General features: G+C 34.4%; 1 protein-coding gene across 1 annotated transcript in view; it reads right to left on the bottom strand.

The window, feature by feature from the left end:
• The window catches only part of GALNTL6 (polypeptide N-acetylgalactosaminyltransferase like 6), a 959,075-nt gene that overhangs the window by 889,683 nt on the left and 45,747 nt on the right, over nucleotides 1-23,645 (bottom strand). The window lies entirely within an intron of this gene.

Below are 23,645 nucleotides of genomic sequence, written 5' to 3' on the forward strand. Positions count from 1 at the left end.
ACACACACACACACACACACACACACACACACACACACACACACACACTCTATATATGTATATATATACAAAAAATATATATTATGTGTATATATGTGTGTGTGTGTATATATATATATGTGTGTGTGTGCGTGTGTGTGTGTATATATACAACACCACTGTCCATTTTCCATCTGCAGCTCTGGTTTGAGCTTCATGGAACAAGACAGCCCTCCTAGGAGAAGCTGATCATAAGGAATCTCCTCGCCATGTTGTTTAACTCAGACTTGGATACTCAACATCTTGCCAACTCCCTCAGCCTCCTTAACCCTCTGGTTGGAGGACTGAAGGGTAGAGCACTAAAGTCCTCCCAAAGCTCATAGATATCAAGATCTGGACTCATTCTCTAGCAACTCTGCTTGGTTTGAATTTCACAGAACAAAATTATCCCCTGATTTCCCCCTACCTTTCCCACTTCCTTTTGAGTGTTGTCTCCCATTAGATTAAAAGTTCCTTGAAGCAGGAATTCTCATTCTCATTTGTATCCGTAGTGCTTACCACAATGCCTGGCACATAGTAGGTGCTTAATAAACATTCATTGAATTGAGCAACATTAAAAGAAAAACAACTTTGAGAAACTTATTAACTCATCAATAACCAACCATGTTTTCCAAAGGTTCTATGAAGAGACAACTTATCCCTTACTCACAGAGAGGAAATGGACAAGAGTACAAAAGGAGCCCTTCATTTTTTGGTTATGGTCATCCTCATTTGTTACAAGGGTTTATTTATCCCCTCTCAGTTTTTAGGTAAAAGGAAGGGGTTAGGGGAAGATAGGTAGGATAAGCATTTATAATGCTAAAAGAAAAAAAAAACCTACCACTGAAACATGTTAAAAAAAAACCAGAAAGTCAGAAGGAAATAAACAAGCAGGTCAGTTTTGAAAGTACCATCTGGAAATTGTTATATATTTTTATAAATGAGTGGCATGAAATTCAAGTTTATTATTTTATATACAAACTTTTTGTGTTCTGCTATGCATATGGAAATGCTCAATATTTAAAATTTATATTATTCAGCTACATGGAGTTAATTTACTTTTTTTTAATTTGAGAGATCACCTCCTGGTAAATACACTGAATAAAAACACTGACATTTTCAAGACAATATGAAAAAAATTAAGTATTTTGAATGAAAATTTTAAAAAAAGAAAACACTTATTAAGCACTTACTATGTGCAAGATATGATGCTAAGCACTGAGGATTCAAATAGAAAAATGTAGATAGTACCTGTTCTCAAAGAGTTCATATTCTCATGGGAGAGAAAACTTTAATGGAAGGTTTTAGGGGCAAGTTATTTGGAAAGGCTTTATGATCCTTACAGTGTAGCAACAATGGATGATAATATATCTTATTTAATTTTATTTACATCTTGTGGAAAAAAATCTATTGCCAAGTTTTGAACCATTTGACAGTGCCCCAGATTTTACTGATGGATCTTCAGTAGCTGTGGGTCCTGAGTAGTTGGGAACTTCAGCACCTGCAAAAGCAGGTGGCGGGTCTTACTTAGGGGTTACTTCCCAGGATGATGGTTGGAAATAGATCAGTAGCAGTTTTAAAGGCACTGTTATTCTCAGGACTCTTAAGCTTACTTGCCCACGAGGAGAGGCTGGTGAGTGTTTGGTGTAGGTAGTGCTAAGGAAGATAGGCCCTTTTCTGCATGAGGATTGCTGCTTGCAATGATGGCTTGGTGGTTGTGGGGGTTTGTGGCAGGTTAGAAGCAGGGCTCATGTAGTATAGGGGGCTCTGCTATTCCAGGGCACAGGTTCAGGATCTTAACCTTCTTCAATAAGGATATACTGGTGGTTTGATTCTTTGGGTATATGTCATCTTCCTTTTTCTCCCTCAGGGTGCTTTGCTGCTTTAGCTAGGCTAGCTTACCTGCCCTGTGAATCACCTTTTATGTTTTTTCTTTCCTTTCTATTCTACTCAATATGTTTAGGTGGTTTAATTTGGAAAGTCTACTTGAGGAAAAAAATAAACATTACAACATATTATTAGACAGCTTCTAACATTTGGTATGGAAAAAAGTAGTAATTTAAAGAGGTTGAATAATGTCCACATTCACAATTAACTTGAATAGACAAAAATAGCAGCTGCCATTTATTTTACAGATAAGGAAAGGGAAACATGTGCTCACACCTACACAGGCACATACGAGTCTAATGTGCCCATTGTCTAAAATGAGTATGAGTGAACAAAATTAAATGACAGCCAGCAACAGCAATAAGAGCAATAAATTGGCATACTATATATTGTATAAGAAGTAAGCCTGTATTTGAACCCTACTTGGGGCACATACTGGCTATGAAACCCTATTGCTATGGTTGTTTCACTCACTGCAACTATAAATTGGTGGAATTAACTTGTTTTTGTAGAGGAAGTTTCCTCACTGGGAATTTGCTATGGTAGTGAAATGTAACAAGTCTAAACAATAGCAATAAAACTTTTTATATACATTACCCCACTTTATATTCACAATGATTGTGTAAGCTAGATTTTTATAGAAGTCTGAGGAGTGGCATTTGGGTTTGGTTATTTTGGTTAGTTTGGGACAACTGCCTCAATTTCCTCTTCTTTTTTTATTCTTTGTTATAGGGGATGGTTGTGTAGGGAAAGAGAAGGAATATATTTGAAAATTAAAGTGAGATGAGAACTGAAGATAAAAAATAAAAATTGAAAATAAAAAGGTAGGACATTATAATAAGTATTGAACTCTTCTATTTCTCAGTTGTATTGCAGAACATAAAAATAGAAAAAAAATAAGCTTTCCTATCACCTCATTAGTTTGATTAATTTATTGTGCAAGTAGGATGGATGTGCAGAAATTTCCAAGTCATGGAGCATTTAAAAAAGGAAAATAGATTTCATCCAAACTCCCCTCCAGCATCTTAAGTATAGATTAACACCAGTAAATGCGTTTGGGTTTTATGTAAGACAAACTAAAGAAACACGTAAAATCTAACTCGTTTGGTAGGGAATACCATTTTCAAATATATTACTAAACTAAAGTCTTTTAGAAATTTTTATAATACATAGAGAAAAAAACATATGTATATACAGATAGTATTTGGTAAATTCACCTCAAGCAACCAGCTATTCTGTTGCTTTCATAGAGGTGTTTTTTTTTAATTAAACTTCAAATACAATGATATTTGAGTATCCTTGAAAGTGGGTGCTCAGCATAGCAGGATACCTGCTGGAGGTTATCCTTAGCACAGGCTCCATTGGCCAAGTGCCAATGAAAACAAATTGAAACAGCTCTAGCTTCTGTCAGATATTGTACTAAATGCCGATCCCCTCTGCAGCCCTGGAGATGTAAGGCCTTCCTGCCTAGTGAGAATAACTAAGAGAAAAGGCAGAGGAACCCAAAAAGAATCCAAAGCCTTGAAGAGCACCTACCCTGAAACTGGAGAAATCCAGCACAAATTTAGATTCAGAAAACCCCTAAAGGCAAACATTGCAATGGCTGAAGAAAAATTAAAAAAAAACAATGAACTTTATCTACCAAATTTCCTAGTTGACAGGAGTCAGAACTGTCTCCTTCTTGAGATTCTTTTTGGGGAGTCTGCCATCTTAGTTCCTTTTTCAAAAGGCCCTCCATGTACCAGGAGATAGAACAAACTGTTCCTGCTTCTTATAGCCAGGTGTTTCCAGATAAATTATGAGGAAAGGAAGAAGGTCAACTTATTCTGGCAGGGTCAAGCTGTGTTGTTCTTTAGATATGGAACAAATGTAGTAACAGATCCTTTTGCTTAGAAGAAGCAGGTATAGTGACTCCCCCCACAATCTTCCTCCAAAATAAAAAGAAATGATATAATGGAAAGGGTGCTATATTGGTGCCTAACAAATTAGTTATAAATACATATTAAAATGTGAATTGTCAGGTTGGAGTAATGCATTGATCGAAACTTTGAAATGAGGAAGACAGCCACAGAAATCACCTAGTGCCAGGAGTTCTTAATCTAGGGGACCATTTTATTTTCACATTTTATTTAATTTTCAAACTGCATCTCAATATAACTGATTTCTTTGTGAGCCTGTGTATTTTATTTTAATAATTTAAAATATTATTTTTCAAAGGGGTTGTATGTAAGGTGGATTTTGTCATTCCTTTTTAGATAATTCCCAGGATCTGTAGCCATAAACAATGTACTAGTTCCCAGGATTTCACATTGTAAACAATTTCTACTGAAACTGCACAGTGAAATATAATGATGAGAAAATGTAAACATCTGAGTTATTTTGTAAACAGCCTACTGTGCTTTCACTATGCTGATTCACCATGATATTGCTAAAGTTAATGTAAACTTGTGAGGCTATTGATGGCAAATTGCCTCCTTCGTGTGCCCCTCTGTAAATCAAGTGAGCACTGGTCAGTGAGTGGGAATTTGGGGAATATGCCAGCTAAAAGCTGTGCGTGCCTTGACTTGGCCCCACCAAAGCTTGAGGGGAATGTGCAAGCTGGAATGCTGTGTGTGTCTCGATCAGCCCTGGTTGAGACTTAGGGGATGGTCTAGGACTTGGAGCTCCTACTTTGTATATTCTTACCTGCCCCTGTAAGAAGAATAATTCAGGGAAGCTTTAGGAGTTGGTGCTCCCATAATCAGCAACTCCATTGAGAAGAATAAAATAATTTTTGACTCCTCATTATGTCTGTGTCCTTCTGGCTGTCCAGATAAATAGTGAACCTGCTAGAAGCTTTAGCCCAAAAACTCCAGTGTCTTTTGCCCAACAGGGGTCTACAGGAGCTTCACTGGATTGTCAAAAGGGTCTATAACTCCTACCAAAAAACAAACAAACTTAAAAACCTTATATTTAACCTAATCTTTCACTTCACATAAGAAAAATTTGGCCCAGAGAAGTTAAATGATGTCTTTAAAGTCACTCAGTAAACAAAACAAAACAAAACAAAACAAAAAGGAAAGACTCAAATCCTGTGACTTTAAACTTGAAATACTTTTCACTATACACATTTGGTCTTGAAAATAGAATCCATCAATCAAGGTGAAATTACAGAAATGGGATGCTTTACTTTGTTGGTATGAAAAGCATGATTGCAAAAGGTGAAACCCTGAGCATCAAAAGAGAGAGAATTGCCACATATAATGTGTATGTCTATGGGGGTAGGATGGTGTGGGTGATGGTGAAGGAAGTGGAAGGTCATCCTGTCCTAGTCAACAAGCATTCATTAAGCAACTGCTATGAGCTAGATCTTGTGCTTAAGTGCTAGGAGTACAAAGAAAGAGCAAAAGCAAACAGTTCCTATTCTTCAAGGAGTTCACGGGAAGAGTGGGAATGAAGCTGAGAATAGCATGTAGGTTAAGGTCTGAGGACCTTGAGAGCAAGAGGTAGTTAAGTAAAGACAGAATCTGAATCTGATTAAGGAAAGATCTGGGGTTTTTATTACCCCAATTTTGTGGAGTGGGTAAAAATCAAAGAAGGAAGACCATCTGAGAATGGTATCTACACATAGTGGGGAAGAAGAGACATGGGGAGGGGATGATCTGGTACTGATCTCAAGAGCCAAACTACATTTCTGAGGTCTAATCTCTGACCAGTCTCTGTCATTCAAGTGGCAAAGCATTAATAATCTGAGTTTATTGATAGGCACTAATATATCTGAGAGCCACATGTAGCAATGAGAGTAAAAGGCAGGTCAAGGTTGAATTTTGAAGATGGACTGGTAACCCAGATTTCTGATTTCAACCAGTACTAGGCTTTCCCCAGGCCCTTTTTGGAATCTTCTTCAATTATCATTGTGCTGTGCTAATTAAGGATGTATTTTATAGACAGTTGGTCTTAGGAAAAACTTTACCAATTATGTCATTTTACTTACAGTCATCTCTGTTTACTTTAACCTGATTATATTCTGTGTAATAAATCACATGCACAGTTTAGTATCATTGTTGGTGTATTTATATAATACATGTTACCCTGCTTAGCCTGATTTGTGTATTTTGTTATGCAGGCAATACCCGCGAAAATTTAGGGACGATCATTTCATTAGAGCTAGGTGTTTTGTTCTCATGCTCTCATTGTTCTCATTCTCTCTGTCTCTGTCTGTCTCTGTCTCTGTCTCTCTTTCTCTCTCTCTCTCTGCCTGTGGACTCATTATTAGCATGTTTTGCTCCTTCTGTTCACAGTTGAATAAAATGCTAAATTTCATTTACAAGTTACTGAAAATTAAAAAAAATGCTTTTTTTTCCTATTCAGTTTCACAGGCCCCCTTAAATCTGCCCATCTACTTAGTAGGTAGGCCCTACCTACTAAATTAAGAACTCTTACATTAGATGATAATGCTGCCTGTGGAGATGGGAGTTTGACAGCTGAAGTCAATTATTTTGTGGGTCATATCTAGCTAGGTTGGTTTCATACAGCTGGGGACACAACACATGCCTACCTCCAACAAGGATGACTGAGTCAACTGATCACTGATTCCCTTCTCTATTTCAATCTCATATGAACCCTTGTTTCTGCTCTAGAGATTGCAGCCCAAGTTTTGATGTTTTTACTGCCCACCTGGACTTTAATTTAATCTAGTCAGTGGTTCTCTCTCACTGGTTCCCACTGTTGAACTTCTTCAACCTTATCATTCCCTTCTCCCCTGACCCAGTAGTCTTCATTCTATACCATCAAACACTTTCTGCCCCAACTTATTAGCAGAGTTGGAAAAAAATTGTACAGGTGACTCTTTCTTTGATTGAATTCTCATTATAATTGCTCAGGTTCTTAAACTTGAGAGTTTAACCTTCAACCCTTTTACCTATTTTACTTTAATATTGCTTAATTAGGTATGAAGCTAAAGACTTAGAATTCTATTCTTCCAGAGAAGAACCACAGAATAAATTTGAATAGTATTTTATAGCCTTTCCATTCTTTGACTTTCTACTGAAGAATTTAATTTCTACTGTGAAAAGATTCACATGAAAGGTCAGAGTGAGGATTAAAATTACAATTTTATCTGGTTACTGAACAATGTTGACTTCTGAGGACTGATGGTGAAGCATTGCTCCTGCCTTGACTTAAAGGAGGTGTACTGTATGTGTTTTATGAGGCATACATTTTCAGACATTGACAATATATCAATGTGTTTTCGCTAACTATTTATAAGAGAGGTCTCTTCTGTTTGGGGATTGGGCACATCATAGAAAAAGTCATTGGGAAATGACAAAGATGTTCAAATAAAAACATCAATAAAATATTTAAAATTTGAAAAATGCATGTTCATAATTGTCCCCAGGTTTCAAACCTATATTTTCAGCATTTAAATCATCAGTAAGTTACAACAGGTGCAGTGAAGGTATGCTATAAAGTTGATGAAAACCTAATATTATTTCAGTGATAATATAGAAAATACATAATTATTTCCACTTAATACTTTCAATTTAATTCAAGAAACCAAGGAGTATAGAATGATAGTTTTAGGGGCTGAAAGGGAACTGGAGTCTGGCTATTTCATTTTATAGAAGAAATTCAGCAATAATTTATTAAGCACCCTGGAAAAGGCACTTTTTTAGGGACTGTAGGTACAAAGACCAAAAACAAAACAAAACAAAAGGGCCTGCCTTTGAGGAACTCATGTTCTATTTGTAATCTAATTTTAGTAGGAATAAAGCACTAAATGAAGCACATTGAGGTTTAATAATTAATGATTCATTCTAGTGGTTAATTAGTATGATAATGATCTAATTTACTATCATGATAAAATTTATAAAATAACAAATAAAATCTATGATGAGTAATCCCAAGGGAAAAACACTATTTTGCTCAGGGGTCTTCACTGTTACATATCTAAATGGGGAGAATTTGGTTGTGAAATTATATACTAATGAAAAGTACTCTGTCTCCAGGTAGAAGAGAAGAAAGATGAGAAAGGCAAAAAAAAAAAAAGCCCTTCATTAGATGTAAAGATTGCTTTAATAATACCACTTAGTATCTATGTAGATCTCTTTTTCAAAGACTTCAGCACACTTTACATGAATAGAATTACCACCTCATTACTCAAGGATGAGGATAGATACCCTGAGCTTATCTCCTGCTGAAGTACAAAGAAACACAAAGTGTTTTGGTTGTCCTTCTCTAGCGCATTTACCATATTCATGGAATTTTAGAGCTGAAAAGGACCTCAGAGGTTATACAGCATCCTCATTTAATAGATGAAGAAACTGATGCTTAGAAAGAGTGGATGACTTGTCCAGGATCACTTAGATAAAATTTGGATCTTACTTGTTTTCATTCTTTGAATTGCAATGGATACTGGGCCCATTGTTGTGATGCAGGAAAATTAGGCAAATATTTTAGGTCTACATTTCCCCATTATTCCTAATACATCTTGGAAAATTGTTTTACATGGTGCATATCTAAGTGCTGGTAGGGGAAAAAAAGTATGATTAGAATTAAAATGGCAAAGGGAAGGGATTTGGTTGTTTCTCTCCAGCATCAGTGGGAAGCTCTGACCACTTGAGTGGGCAAATTGTCACCATTTGAGGCGCAGAGGATATGAATTGAATCTCCTAGGTTCAATTTACTTGTAATTTAGAGCTGGGGAACTTTCAAGGGTGGTAAAAGAAAAAAAGAAACTCCAATTGCCTGAATGGCCCCTTTTGTATGCTATAACCTGTGGAGCAGATATATTTTAATGTTATTGTATTGCATAAAGATATTTGGAATATCATGGCTACTAGATTCTACTTTAATGAAGAGACATTATTATATGGATACCCATAAGTACAGGGATCCATCAAGTTCAAATCAATTTTTTAGAAGAGAAAATTAACAAATGGGGGAGGAGGAATAGGGTAGAAAAAAAGACACAGTTAGTAATCACAATTGTGAATGTGAATGGGATGAACTCTCCCATAAAAAGAAAGTGGATAGCAGAGTGGATTAAAAACCACAATCCCACAATATGTCGTTTACAAGAAACACATTTGAAGCAGAAACCCACAGAGTAAAGGTAAAAGGCTGGAGCAGAATGTATTATGCTTCAGCTGAAGTAAAAAAAAAAAAAAAAAAGCAGGGGTAGCAATCCTGATCTCAGACAAACCAAAAGCAAAAACAGAGCTAATTAAAAGAGATTAGGCTGGAAACTACATCCTGCTAAAAGCTATTGTAGACAATGAAGTAACATCAAGACTAAACATATATGCACCAAGTGGTATAGCATCCACATTCTTAGAGGGAACTTAAAGTGGGTTACAGAAAGAAATAGACAACAAAACTATGCTAGTGGAGGACCTCAATCTCCCCCTCTCAGAATTAGATAAATCTAGCCACAAAATAAACAAGAAAAAAATTAAGGAGGTTAATATAATCTTTGAAAAGTTAGATATGGTAGACATCCGGAGAAAATTGAATGGAGATAGAAAGAAATGCATCTTTTTTTCTTGGAGGTACATGACAACTACACAAAAATTGACCATGTACTAGACCATAAAAACCTCACAATCCAAGGCAGAAATATCAAATGCATCATTTTCAGATCATGATGCAGTAAAAATTACACATAATAAAGGGCCATGGAAAGATAGAATAAAAATTACTTGAAAACTAAGTAAGTTGAAGATGGTGGAGGGAAAGCAGTGACTTGCTGGAGCTTTCCCCTTAAACCCCTCCAAATACCTATAAAAATGGCTCTAAACCAATTCTAAAGCAGCAGAACCCACAAAAAGACAGAGTGAAACAAATTTCCAGCCAAAGACAGCCTGGATGGTTGATTGGAAAGGTATATTACTCTGGGTGGGGAGAGGAGCACAGTTCAGTGTGGGTGCGCAACCTGCAGTGACCCTGGAGCAGGCCTCAGAGGACTGAATCATGGGCAGCTGTGGTAGTTTCCAGACTTCTCAACCCAAGAACACCAAAGACAACTTGGAAGGTCAGTGGGAAAAGTCTGTGACTGCGGTGAGAGAAGGAGCTAGGTCTCAGCCGCCCCTGGGGGCTGCAGCTGTTTCCTGGGCTTCTAGCCCACAGTCTGAGGGGAAATCAAGTTGCTGATCAGAGGGGGCTTGCAGGGATCTCTTTGCCAGTGCTGAGGCAGAAATCTCTTGCTTTACCTGTGCTTGGATCTGGGTCACAGTTCTGAGGAGTGGTCCTGGGGTGAAGAGGAATGCTGGTGTGATGAAGCTTCTTGTGGCGGTGGAGAGAAAACACCTTGCCCCTTATCATAGCACCTTGTAAGAAATGAAAATTTTCAGGTCCCTAGAAGTATCTCTGAAAACAGCTGTACAAACCCCCAAAACTTGGGACAGTACATTCTCCACATTGGAAGCAGACTTTTACCTTAGCAAAGAGTTTAAAACGCAAGTAATTGGCCGGGATCATGAGTAAGCAGCACAAAAAGAGTCAGACTATATTATCTTACTTTGGTGACAAAGAAGATCAAGATATACAACCAGAAAAAAACAATGAAGCCAAAGCTCCTACATCCAAAACCTCCAAGAAAAATATGAATCAGTCCCAGGCCTTGGAAGAGTTCAAAAGGGATTTTGAGAAGCAAGTAAGAGAAGTAGAGGAAAAACTGAGAGTTTTGCAAGAAAATCATGAAAAACAAGTCAACAGCTTGCTAAAGGAAACCCAAAAAAATACTGAAGAAAATAACACCTTAAAAAATAGCCTAACCCAAATGGCAAAAGAGGTCCAAAAAGCCAATGAGGAGAAGGATGTCCTAAAAACAAAATTGGCCGTATGGAAAAGGAAGTCCAAAAGATTACTGAAGAAAATACTTCCTTAAAAATTAGAATAGAGCAATTGGAAGCTAATGACTTTATGAGAAATCAAGACACTGTAAAACAAATCCAAAAGAATGAAAAATTACAAAATAATGTGAAATATCTCATTGGAAAAACAACTGACCTGGAAAATAGATCCAGGAGAGAGAATTTTAAAATTATTGGACTATCTGAAAGCCATGATCAAAAAAAGGGCCTAGACATCATCTTTCAAGAAATGATCAAGGAAAACTGTTCTGATATTTTAGAACCAGAGGGCAAAATAGAAATTGAAAAAATCCACCAATGTCCTCCTGAAAGAGATCACCAAAGGAAAACTCCTAGGAATATTGTAGCCCAATTCCAGAGTTGCCAGGTCAAGGAGAAAATATTACAAGCAGCCAGAAAGAAACAATTAGAGTATTGTGGAAACACAATCAGGATAACACAAGATTTAGCTGCTTCTACATTAAGGGACCACAGGGTATGGAATATAATATTCTGGAGAGTAAAGGAGATAGGATTATAACCAAGAATCACCTACCCAGCAAAACTGAGTATAATCCTGCAGGGGAAAAAATGGTCATTCAGTGAAATAGATGACTTTCAAGCATTCTTGATGAAAAGACCAGAGTTGAATGGAAAATTTGATTTTCAAATACAAGACTCAAGTGGAACATGAAGACGAGAGGAGATGGACATTCAATGAAATAGGGGACTTCCATACCTTCCTAATAAAAAGACCAGAGCTTAACAGAAAATTTGATCTTCAAATACAAGAGTCAAGACAACATAAAAAGACAAATGGGACAGAAAGATACAATATGTTGCTAATGAGGGCAAACTGTTTACATCCCTACAAGGGAAGATGACACTTAAATTGACTTTGATAAAATTATGAAAAAAAATCTAATTAAGTGGGTTAATATGATCTAACTAAGAAAATACACTAAGAAAATAGGAAAGGAGGAGGCAGAAAAGGGTAAATTACATCACAGCAAAAGGCACAAAATCCTATTACAGCAGAGGGAAAGAAAGGAGGGAGATGAGCATTGTTCTAACCTTACTCTCATCAGATTTGACTCAAGAAGGGAATAACATAATCAGTTAGGCTTAGAAATCTAACATGCTCTATAGGCAGTAGGAGTGAAAAGGGGAAAGAAAAGGGAGGGGGTTAATAAAAGGGAGGTGGGACCGAGGGAGGTGGTAATCAAAAGCAAAACATTAGTGAGGAAGGAAAAGAAGAAAGGAGAAAGAAAACCATGAATGGGGTGGGGGGGGTGGATGGAAAGAAAGACACAGATAGTAATCATTTAAAAAAAAAAAGACATCCCCAGATGGGGTCACCAAGTGTCAGACATGATTGAACAAGAACAAAATGTCCCGATGGCTCCACTCAGACTGGAGCCCGGGTTTTCTTGACTCTGAAGTTACAGAAATATTCTGACCATATGGACCCCATGGTACCAGCTCACGTTTGTGAAACTTTGCCTGAAATATTGGAACTCTCTGGTGCTGGGTTCTCCATCAACAGAGCCATCAAGGAGATGCCATGAAAGTTTTCAGTGACATTTTCAATGTGTTCCAACACTGTCTAGTTCTTGAGTTTGTTGCTGTTTATAACAACAACAACAACAACAATAAAATGATTGTTTCTGACAAAAAAAAAGAAAACTAAATAAGTTAATCCAAAGAAAGAGTGGGTCAAACGACAAATCATAGAAACAATGAATATTTCTCAATGTTTACATGAGTGAAATAGAGAAAGAAGAGATCAATGAATTGGGCATGCAACTAAAAAAAAACCTAGAAAATGAACAAATTAGAAATTCTGAAAACCAAAAGAGAGATTAATCAAATTGAAATTAAGGAAACTATTGAACTAAAAAATAAAACTAAGAGCTGGTTTTATAAAAAAAAAACAACAAAATAGAAAAAAGTCTTGGTTAATTTGATTTAAAAAAGAAAGAAAAAAACCAAATTACCAGTATCAAAAATGAAAACAATGAATTCAACACCAATAAAGAGGAAATTAAAACAGTAATGAGGAGCTATTTTGCCCAACTGCATGCCAATGAATATTACAATCTTAGTGAAAAAGATGAATATTTACAAAAATATAAATTTCCTAGATTGACAGAAGAGGAAATATAATACTTAACCCCATTTCAGGAAAAAAAAAATTGAACAAGCTATTAACTCCCTAAGAAAAAATCTCCTGGGCCAGATGAATTTTGTCAAACATTTAAAGAATAACTAATTCCAATAATATATGAACTATTAAAGAAAACAGGCAAAGAAGGAATTCTACCAAGTTCTTTTTATAATACAAATATGGTGCTGATACCTAAATCAGGAAGAGCCAAAACAGAGAAAGGAAATTAAAGATGAATTTGCCTAATGAATACAGATGCAGAAATTTTAACTGAAATAATAGCAAAGAGATCACAGCAATTTATCTTGAGCATAATAAATTATGACCAGGTAGGATTTATACCAGGAATGCAGGGCAAAACTAATAGAAATCATGTGATTATCTCAATAGATGCAGAAAAAGTTTTTGAAAAAACACAACACCCACATCTATTAAAAACACTAGAGAGGAGAGGAATAAAAGGAGTCTTCCATAAAATCATAAGTAATATCTATCGAAAACCATCAGCAAGCATTATATGTAATGAGGATAGGTGAGCAGCATTTTCAGTAAGACCAGGGGTGAAAAAACGATGTCCATTATTACCACTGTGAGTCAATATTGTACCAGAAATGCTAACTTTAGCAATGAGAATAAAAATAAATTGAAGGAATTAGAATAGTCAAAGAAGAAATAAAGCCATCACTCTTCGCAGATGATATGATGGTATACTTAGAGAATCCTAGAGAATCAAGTGAAAAACTACTTGAAATAATAAACAACTTTAGCAAATTTGTAGGATATAAAATAAACCCACATAAATCCTTGGCATTTCTATATGTTACTAACAAAGCCCAATAGCAAGAGACAGAAAGAGAAATTCCATTTAAAGTTACTGTAGACAATATAAAATATTTAGTCATTTACCTGCCAAGACAAACCCAGGAACTATATGAACATAATTATAACACACTTTTTACACAAAGTCAGATCTAAATAATTGGAAAAAATATCAATTGCTTGTAGGTAGGCTGAGCTAATATAATAAAAATGACAATTCTACCTAAATTAATTCACTTATTCAGTGTCATACCAATCAAACTACCAAAAATTATTTTATAGAGCTAAAAACAAATAATAACAAAATTCATCTGGAAGAACAAAATTCCAGAATATCAAGGGAACTAATGAAAAGAAATGCTAAGGAAGGTAGCCTAGCGGTAACAGATTTTAAATTACATGATAAAGAGGCAGTCATCAAAACTACTTGATACTGGCTAAGAAATAGCATGATAGACCAGTGGAATAGATTAGGTACACAAGGCACAGTAGTTAATAACTATTGTGATCTACTGTTTGATAAACACAAAGTCTCCAGCTTCTAGGATAAAAATTCATTATTTGACAAAAATTGCTGGAAAAACTGCAAAATAGTATTGCAAAAACTAGGAATATATCAAATATCTCACATTGTACACCAAGATAAGTTCAAAATGAGTATATGATTTAGATATAAAGGGTGATAATATAAACAAATTAAGAGAGCAAGGAATAGCTTACCAGTCAGATCTATGGAGAATTGAAGAACTTTTGACCAAACCAAAGATAAAAAAAAATTATGAAATGCAAAATGCATCATTTTGATTACATTAAATTGAAAAGTTTTTGCATAAACAAAGTCAATAAAACCAAGATTAAGAGGGAAACAGAAAGCCGGAAAACGATTTTTACAACCAATATCTCTGATAAAGGCCTCATTTCTAAAACTCTATATCTCTATAGAGAACTGATTAAAATTAATTAGAATATAAACCATTCCCCAATTAATAAATGGTCAAAGGATATGAATAGGCAGTTTTCAAATGAAGAAATTAAATGTATCTATAGTCATATGACAAAACACTCTAAATCACTATTGATTGGAGAAATACAAATCAAAAGAACTCTGAGGCACCACATCACACCTATCAGATTGGCAAACAGAACAAAACAGGAAAATGATAAATGTTGGAGATGTTTAGAAATTGGAACACTAATGCATTGTTGGTAGAGTTTTAAACTGTTCCAAGCATTCTGGAGAGCAATTTGGGACTACACCTAAAGCGCTATAAAACTGTGCATACCCTTTGACCCAACAGTACTACTTCTAGGTCTGTATCCCAAACAGATCACAATAAAAGGGGAAAGTGCCCACTGGTACAAAAAATAGTTATAGCTATTCTTTTTGTCATGGCCAAGAATTGGAAATTGAGGAGATGGCCATCAATTGGGGAATGGCTGAATAATTTGTGCTATATGAATGTGATGGAATCTTATTGTTCCATAAGAAATTATGAGCTGGTGGACTTCAGAAAAACCTGGGAAAGACTTGCATGTGCTGATACCGGGTGATGTGAGTAGAATCAGGAGAACATTGTACACAATAACAGCAACAGTGTGTGATGACTAACTGATAGACTTAACTCCTCCTGGTAATGTAATGATCTAAGACATCTTCAAAAGACTCATGATGGAAAATCCTATCCACATCCAGAGAAAGAACTATGACATCTGAATGCAGTTTGAAGCATACTATTTGCTCTTTTTGTTGTTGTTTCTTCTTTCTCATGGTTCTTCCCATTGGTTCTAAATCTTTACAGCATGACTAATGTGAAAATATTTTTGATAAGTATATATATATATATAGCTTATATCATATTGTATATCTTCTTGGGGAGGGGGGAAGGAAGGAATGAGGAAAAATTTAGAGCTCAAAATCTTATGAAAATGAATGTTGCAAACTATAAATAGAAAGATAGATAGATAGATTAAAAAAAAAAGAAAATTGAATGCCAGAGAAGTTAAATGACTTGCCAAGAGTCACACAACTAGTAAATACTTGAGGAAAATAAAGCCCAAGTCTTCCTTTAAATAAATTGATATAAGCTTTTCCTAATCAAATGCATTTTTACATTTATTCTTTAAAATTTTCAGTCCCAAATCTCTTCTCCCTCTCACTTCTCCCTTATCCATTGATAAGGCAAACAATATGATATCAATTATACATGTGAAGCTATGCAAAACATATTTCCATATTAGCAATGTTGCAAAAGAAAACATGCACAAGAAAAATGAAGAAAGTAAAAAGAAAAAGAAAAAAAGAATTATTCAATTTGCACTCAAGAGTTCATCATTTCCCTCTCTCAAGGTGGATAGCATTTTTATCATGGGTCCTTTGGAATTATCTTAGATTATTGTCTTGACCAGAGTAGCTAAGTCTTTCACAGTTGATCATCCTTATATTATTATGGTTACTGTTTACAATTTTCTTTTGGTTCTGCTCACTTCAGTCTACATCAGTTTATATTGTTTTCCCAGAATTTTCTGAGATCATCCTGATCATCATTTCTTAAACACAAGAATATTCCATTACAATTTTATACCATGTCTTGATCAGCAATTCCCCAATTTATGGTTACCTTCTCAATTTCCAATTATTTGCCACCACAAAAAAAGAGTTGCTATAAATATTTTTGTACAAATAGGTCCTTTTCTGTTTTCTTTCATGTCTCTGGGATAAAGACCTACTTGTGGTATTGCTAGGTCATAGTGTATTGATAGTTTTATAGCCTTCTGTGTTTAGTTCCAAATTAATTTTTAGAATGGTTAGACTAATTCACAAACCCATCAACAGTATATCAGTGTCTCATTTTTTTCCACATCATTTCTAACATTTTTTCTTTTCCATAATGTTAGCCAATCTGATAGGTGTGAAGTGGTATCTTAGAGTTGTTTTAGTTTGCATTTCTCTAAACAATAGTTATTAAGAACATTTTAAATAATTATTATTAACAGCTTGAATTTTTTCTTCTGAAAATTGACTCTTTATATCCTTTGACTATTTATCAATTGGCCTTTGGCTTCTATTTTTATAAATCTGGTTCTGTTGCCTATATAATTGAGAAATGAAGGCTTTATCACAGAAATTTGCTATAATCTCCCCCCATTTGCTGTTTTGTCCCTAATATTGGCTGTATTAGTGTTGTTTGAATATTTTTTTTTTAATTTCATGGACTTAAAACATCCATTTTACTTCCTGTGATCCTCCCTATCTCTTTTGATTCTTAAACTCTTCCTTTATCCATTGATCTGACAGATAATTTTTTTCCATGCTGCCCCAATTTACCTTACTTTACATCTAAATCATTTATCCATTTTGACTTTATCTTGGTATACAGTATGACATGTTCCTGGCTTTGTTTTTGCCAAACTATTTTTCAATTTTCCCACCAGTTGTTTCCACTGTTGATTTCTTACCCCAAAAGCTTGGATCTCTGGGTTTAGCAAACACTAGATTCCTATGGTCATTTACTTCTGTATATTGTGTACCTTATCTATTCTAATGATCCATCACTCTATTTCTTAGCCAGCACCAGCTTGTTTGAATGATTACCACTTTGAAATACAGTTTGAAATCTAGTATTGTTAGGGTTCCTTTCTTTATATTTTTAAAAATTGATTCTCTTGATATTCTTGACCTTTTGCTGTTTCAGATGAATTTTGTTATTTTTTCTAGCTCTGTAAAAATTCTTTGGATGTTTGATTGATATGGCACTGAATAATAAAATTAACTTGGGTAGAATTGTTATTTTTTATATTGCCTTGGGTTACCCATGAGCAATTAACTTTTCTTCACTTATTTAGATCTGTCTTTTTTACTGTGAAGAGTGTTATAATTATAATTATAAATTGTGTTCATATAGTTCCTAGGTTTGTCTTAGCAGGTAGACACTCTAGTATTTTATACTTTCTTCTGGTATTTTAAATGGAATTTCTATTTCTATGTCTTTCTATTGGATTTTTATTATGGTATATAGAAATGCTGATGGTTTATGTGAGTTTATTTATATGACTCAACTTTGCTAATGTTGTTTAAGGTAGTTTTTTAGTTGATTCTCAAGTATACCATCCTGTCATCTGAAAAGAGTGATGGTTATGCTTCCTCATCATCTATTCTTATTCCTTCAACTTCTTTTTTTTTTAATTTGGCCATAATATTATTGGGAATTTAAACTGACATCTTTTTCAGGAGGTGATCAGTAGATTCTTTCAATTTTCATTTTACCTTCTGGTTCTAGGATATGGAGGCAATTTTCTCTTATCATTTCTTGAAACTTGATGTTTAGGTTCTTTCTTTTATCATGGCTTTCAGGTCATTCAATAATTCTTATGTTATATCTCCTTGATCTACTTTCCAAGTTAGTTGTTTTCCTGATGAGATATTTCAATTTTTCTTCTTCTTGTTTCATTCTTTGACTTTGTTTTATTTTTTCTTGGTGTCTCACAGAATCATTCCCTTTCACTTGCTCAAGTCTGCTTCTTAAGGTGTTATTTTCATCAGTGTGTTTTTGTATCTTTTTTCCCATTTGGCTAATTTTACTTCTTAAGGAATTATTTTCATCAATGAAGTTTTGTACCTCTTTTTTCCATTCAGTCAAATTTGGGTTTTTGAAGGTGTTGTTTTCTTCAGTATTGTGTGTGTGTATGTGTGTGTGTGTGTGTGTGTGTGTGAATTTACCAATAGCAATAAGATTATTTAAGAAAGAAAAAAAATAGTATTGCTACAACTCCTCCCACTTGTTTGACGATACCAGGAGACCCAAATATCAGGAGACAGAAACTTAATGTGAATGAATATGTATTCACGTCACCATAAATTTAGACCACATAAGCATATAGCCAGGCTATGTTTGTTTAATTATGCTTTTCTTTTCTTTCCTTTTTTTACAGTGTGCTAAATTTAGCCATCTGCAATTTTTTGAAAGCATCATCCTAAAAGAAAACCATTGGAAATTAATGATTTGCCTTTTAATTTGAAATCATTATTTTATGGCACAGATGGAACACAAAACCTTTGACTTAGTTATTTTCCAGATAAGTCAGCAATAGTAAATACACAGATTCCAGAACATTTGCTTCAGGCATTCCAGACCTCGTCTAAGTACATACAGACAAAGAGCAAAGTAGGAATTTTTCACTCTCAGTTCCCTAAATGTGCCATGATTAAAAATCTTAGACATTTTATCATTCCTTTTTGATGTTTCAGGTGGGAGTCTCTGAGTGAGACATAAAGTATAGAGAAAAGAAACAATTTTAGAAAGTGCATCCTTTTCTGATAGATTATTTTTCTGATAAATTATACAACTGACATGTCAACAGGTTAAATCTATTGGTGCTTCTTAAGAAAAATCTACATTTACAATTTAGATTGATGCTATGTCTTACTAGGAGAAATTGTATTCTATGCTGTTATAGATCTCCTCAAATTAGAAATTTTTTCTCTGAAAACTCAAGCCAAATATTTCCACTCTGAAAACCACCACAATTGAAGGGGTTCCTTCTATGAATTTTTACCTGCTTGTTTAGAACTACTGTAGTGGAAAGATAAAAGAGTATTTTTATTTGGGGTCAGAGAACTCATTTGTGAATCTAAGCTTTGCTCTCTACTACTTGGATGGCATTGGGCAATTCACTTAATCTCTGTGGGTCTCAGTTAAATGCATGCAACATGTATCCAAGGTCAGGTTATATCTAGCTCTCACTCCTATAATGTATGAACAATTTTATGCGACACATAATTGACAATTTCAGTTTTGGAGAGAATAGTCAGAGCAGACATTTCAGCAGAAGCTCTGTCAGGTGCACTTCTCCATTTCCATGTTACATTTTAAAGTGACATAAAATCACACCTGGATAGGTGAATCACTTCAAGTACTGTTGTATGATTTTACAGTGGAAGAGATATTATCCTTTTAAGAAGATGAGAAAAATGCTTGCTTTAAACAAAATATAGAGCTCATTATTTGTGCCACTATTGAAGACAAAACCAAATATATTTTCTCCTGGAGGATTTTCATCAAGGGAACATAAAAGTGTGGACACAGACACAGTGACTGTGTAGGTCTGAAAGTGTATTTGTTTCTGAAAAAAATACAAATCAATTCAACTCTATTGCCTGATGTCAATCAAATAAAAATTTAGATAAATTATAGGTTCAAATAAACATAATATTGAATACAATAAATTCAATAGCAAAATCAGTGCTGCTGAGCCCACACCATATTTATGCTAGAATACACACTGCCTCAGTGAAAACCGTGAATTTGGATGCAGAATAGGAAGAGAGACATGGAGAAGATTAGGAGAATGTGACCAGCCTTTAATGTTAAATGAGAAATTCAGAATGTGTCTGTCGATAACAATGAAATGGCTTCAATTTTTCAACACCTGAGAGAACAATTTTAAAATGCAATCCCATCTTGCAACACATATTGTCTATCTAGATTGGAGTAACCTAGTTCAATATTCTTAGTTTAGCTTTAAGATTTTTTGTGACCTTAAAAATAAAGGTAAGCATAATGGGAAACAAGGTGGAAATTATTGTTTTATTTTCTCATAAATATTGTAAATCTCTAAGAAACAGATCAACCTTTTCATTTCTCAGTCATCAAATAACAGCAATAATGGGAAACAAGCAAATAAACAATAACAACTACATATTCTATCTGTAGATAGATTGGAAAAGGTGCTATTCTGGATCTGTGAGATCATTTATTTGTGAAATTTCTAGGATAGGAACTCCCTTCATTAGGGAAAATCAATAACTCATCTGGAGCTTAAGGTTAAGTAACTTGTCTATAATCAAATGTGATTATACACACATATATGTGTGTATATGTATATATAGTATATATATATATATATATATCTCACCTATATATATACATATATACATATATACATACACACCTATAAACATTATAACATGTGAGACTTGAACTCAGGTTTTCATTGTTCCAAGGTCCTCCCTCTATCCACTATATTAGTGCTATCAAATTCAAATAGAAACTGGGGACCACTAATCCATACATAAGAATCCCTACAGGTGGCATATTGACACAGAAAACCACATAATAACATTATCTATGTTCTATTGCATTTGTATTTATTTTGTTCAATACCTGCCAATTACATTTCTATCTGGTTCAGGCAGCATTCTGTATTACAGCAGGCTCCAATGAAACCTATGTTTGAGATCTTTGTACTACCCCACACTGCCTCTTTATTATATTATCATTCCCAAATTAATTGCAGCTATATGGCCTTCCTGTTAATGCCTCCTTTCCCCTTCTTCTTGACTACATGTCTTGCTTTGGGGGGAAAAATACAACTATTAATGGTCTGGCTTTGTGAATATTTTCTAACATCTTCTAAAGAATAGACAAGAAAGAGGAATTCAAAATAGGAAAAATAATCATTTAGTTATTATGTGATAAAACTCTATTGCTGAAATACTCTACAGTTATTTTATATTAGAGGATGAGAGAAAAAACATAGTGAGACTAGTTCTATGTCACTAAACTCAGGTTTATCAGTGTTAATCTATTTTATACACTAGGTCGGTTGTCTCTAGGCAATGTGGGATAGTGGGTAAAACATGAATTTGGAGCAAGGAAGACTGAGTTTTAGGGGCCAGATCTGACACATCTTGCCTGCTTCATCTAGGGCAAATAACTTAGCCTACAAGTGTAAGAGTACAGATTGCAGAGAAGTTGAAGATCTGCATAGCTAGAGGGAATTACCTCTTCTGGGATTTCCATGTATGTCTGAAATTAAAGGTCTCATTCCTTTACAGTATCAAATCTGCAGACACCTTAAAATTGAAATGGAGAAATTAAGAAATTCTCTACATGACAGAGAAGAAATCATTCTCAGATGGATATATGAAAGTTACTGATGTGGAATTTTTTAAGTTTGAATAATAAAAGCAATATGATTATTTACTTTATAGATTTAATTACTAACTATGGATTTTTTTATTAGAAGGTAGCCCCCAAAATGATTATTTGGTTTGAAGATGAACACCACAAAACTTCTGTAATGGGTTTCTTGACTATTAAAACTTCAATGCCAGAGAAAAAGGATTCACATTTTCAGCTGAAAAAAAATCAATCATCAATTTTAACTGATATTGCCAAAACCAATTGTGAGATAGCAATGCTCTGAAAACTCATGCAGAACATTTAATACTGACTTTTCAGATAGAAGAGGTAAGTGAAAGCCCTTGTTATTATTCTTTGAAAAAGAAAGAGGGCTGATGACTCCTGCTCTTTCTGCAACACTCATGTAAGAGCTTAAGATAGGTATCAAAATGATTTTTGTTTCTTTCCAGTCTTAAATCAATATGACCAAATGATTCCAAAGATTGCTATCACAAAAACTATCTGGAAATTTATTCTTTTGCAAGCCCAGGAAAGGTAATAGTAGTAAGAATTTGGTTAAAGATGTGTCTTAAAGTCTGTTGTTATTCATTTCTAATATCATTTTGGATCACTTTGCACTTCATGTTTATTCAGTTTCAAGTATTATAATGTAAAGAAGCAAAAGTCCTATATTTTGTCTTTGTGGACTGGGATAGGCTAAAGATCGAATAACAACAATAACAATAATGACAAAAAAAAGAAAATAACAACACAAAAAAAAACCCCTTGAGAGTGAAGGAAATATTTTGTTGGATAGTACTAGAAGGAAATAATGTAATCCTTGATAAAATTCCAATTTTCTTCATTAGAAGACAAAACCTTGTTTACCTTCGTTTCTCATATTTTCTTCCACTCCATTAAAAAAAAAACTTATAATCTGAATTTTCCTTAGGAAAACACATAACAAAATATGATATTAAAATTTGCCAATGAATTATTTGCATTTTACAAGATTACAAAATGTATCTTGGATGAATTAATTGTTTTTTTTTCAGTCCTCTAACATAATTCTCAGATATGGATACCACAAAGTCTAAGCGTTTATCAATTTCTTTTTAAAGCACATATTTTTTGAGGCAAGTGTATCCATTTCTTTATACTTGACTCATGTTGTTTGTAGTTGTTATTTTTTTCCTCAAGTATAGAGACATTTATATAGACTTAGTCTTGGGAGTGCCAAGAATTGGTGAGACTGAGTGACTTCCATAGCAACTGGCTCATTGTTGTGGACATTTCCTCAGAAAAGATTATGTAGCTTCAAGCTCCTAAATGTGCTCCGTAGTCATGTAAACACACTCATAATGTTCAAGATAGCTTTGATTTTCCTTCTCATAGCTTTATTTTTATCTCCTCAGAACAACGAAAAAACTCTTTGTGTATGTACTTTTTAAAAATGGCATTCATTGTTTACATTTCTCACTGGGAGCGATGATATTTTTTTCAGAGCTCAGCTAACTGAACCAGGATCACTACATCAGAAAAGAAAACAAATGTATACTTTCATGAACATTTAGGTTTTCAAGACCACAAATATCTTGAGTCCACCCCAATTTTTGTTGTTGTTGTTGTTTTTTGTTTTGTTTTGTTTTGTTTTTTGCTAATGAGATGCTCTGGACCCTGGTGACACAACTGGTTTGTGCTTGAATGTGCTACTTTGTTTATAATGGGAAAAAGGACTATGAAAAGTAACCTAAATATCGATAGTCTGAAGGAAAATGTCTTATCAGATTGCTGTGCTTGAGGGAGTCACCACTTTTCTGATCAACAACTGTTTACAAAAGAGGGGTGCTCAATCCTATTTACTAAACGGAGATCATATATGAAAAATTACTTTTAAACTTTAAAGCACTATGTAAATGTGAACCTTTCCTGATGCTGCTGTGGTTACTGATATAGGAAAAACTTTCTTTCAGCAGCATGTTTTTTTTTTCCTTCCTAGGGTAAATAAAAAAGTGTTTTTTT

This window comes from Vombatus ursinus, unplaced genomic scaffold (genome assembly GCF_900497805.2).
Source record: "Vombatus ursinus unplaced genomic scaffold, bare-nosed wombat genome assembly UNPS02014821.1, whole genome shotgun sequence".
In the NCBI taxonomy this organism is placed as follows: domain Eukaryota; kingdom Metazoa; phylum Chordata; class Mammalia; order Diprotodontia; family Vombatidae; genus Vombatus; species Vombatus ursinus.